The sequence below is a fragment of the Berghia stephanieae genome, chromosome 11 (assembly GCF_034508935.2).
Source record: "Berghia stephanieae isolate SIO BIC M18660-M18661 chromosome 11, UCSD_Bste_1.3, whole genome shotgun sequence".
NCBI lineage: Eukaryota > Metazoa > Mollusca > Gastropoda > Nudibranchia > Aeolidiidae > Berghia > Berghia stephanieae.
In genome coordinates, this window is record NC_088370.1 from 7,492,460 (window position 1) to 7,493,629 (window position 1,170).

General features: G+C 41.4%; 1 protein-coding gene across 2 annotated transcripts in view; it reads left to right on the top strand.

The window, feature by feature from the left end:
* Positions 1 to 600: 600 nt before the first annotated feature.
* The window catches only part of LOC144956662 (uncharacterized), a 45,932-nt gene continuing 45,362 nt past the window's right edge, over positions 601 to 1,170 (top strand). Inside the window, exon 1 of one of the 2 annotated variants that reach the window (XM_078887311.1) lies at positions 601 to 712. The gene's annotated coding sequence lies outside the window, so the exon portion shown is untranslated. The remainder of the gene's footprint in view (positions 713 to 1,170) is intronic. The other variant, XM_078887312.1, reaches the window with a different exon arrangement.

The following is a 1,170-nucleotide window of genomic DNA, read 5'->3' on the forward strand; positions in this document are numbered from 1 at the left end:
TCATCTCTTAATATAATCCTAGTTATCTTGATTACTTGATTACTTCGCCCCCCCCCCCTCCCCCGCATCCCTCTTCCTTGTGGTCTTGTGGTGTGACACTCCCTTCGGATCGGAAGGTCATGGGTTCGAGCTTCGCTCGGCGCATAGATGAGTCCTTGGAAAAAGGCTCTTTACTCACATCGTCTCACCGTACTCAGGTGTAAAATGAGTACCTGAGTACCTCTGTCGGAAAAAAAATGTAATATCGCTTAACAGGCGTTATGCCCCGTTCTGCATGTTTCTTGTTGCTGTTGGTCAGAAACCCTTTGTAAAGCGCTTTGGGCACGGTTATTGGATATTGCTCTATATAAAATCTCAAGTTGTTATTTTGTTATATCGAGACACCGTTTATTCAGATCCTATCAAGCGGAATGGCAGCGATCCATTTATCAGGGTTATTGTTATATAAAGCAATAAGGGAAGGTTGGGAGACATATCGTTATAACGGCGATGGTACCGTTACTGGTAGATAGGGGTGCGAGGGGGGTTGGGGCGGGGTGTCCGGGGGGGGGGGGGGGTGGTGGAGGGGGGGGGGGGGGAAGTGATCGAATCTTTTGTGATGGGAGTTAGATCACGATTTCTTGGCTTACCTGGATGTTGTGTATTATCGTTGGTGGTCGTCATGTTAGAGTGGCGCTGGGGAATAACTCAAAGGATTTCTGTTTAAATCATTGTGAGAATATTTATTTGTGCATTGGAGAGAATCAAATTTCAAATTGTTTTGATGATTCTTGGGTTTTAGTAGAATTGGAAACGCCAAATTCTTTTGAAAGTTTTAATTTGTGTTTAAGAAAAATAATAAATTCAAATGATAATTTATGTTTTAAGAAAGAATGAAGAAAAAAAAGAGAGATTCTATTGATGACATAATTTGTTATTCTATTTATAGATTTGTTTTTGTTTTAGAAAGAATTGAAAAAAAAAATCAAATTCTAATGTGATAATATTTATTTGAATTTAAGAAAAAAAAAACTTCATTTCTATTGATGTCATTTGCTCAGCGGTACGGTCTTTGCTTCGTGCTCAAAAGGCACTGAGTTCGATCACCCGCCACTGCGCTGTGTGGCCTTGAGCAAGTCACCTCTCCCTAGCTCAATTTGCGGCGCTGCACTGTGGCTGACGCCTGGGTTA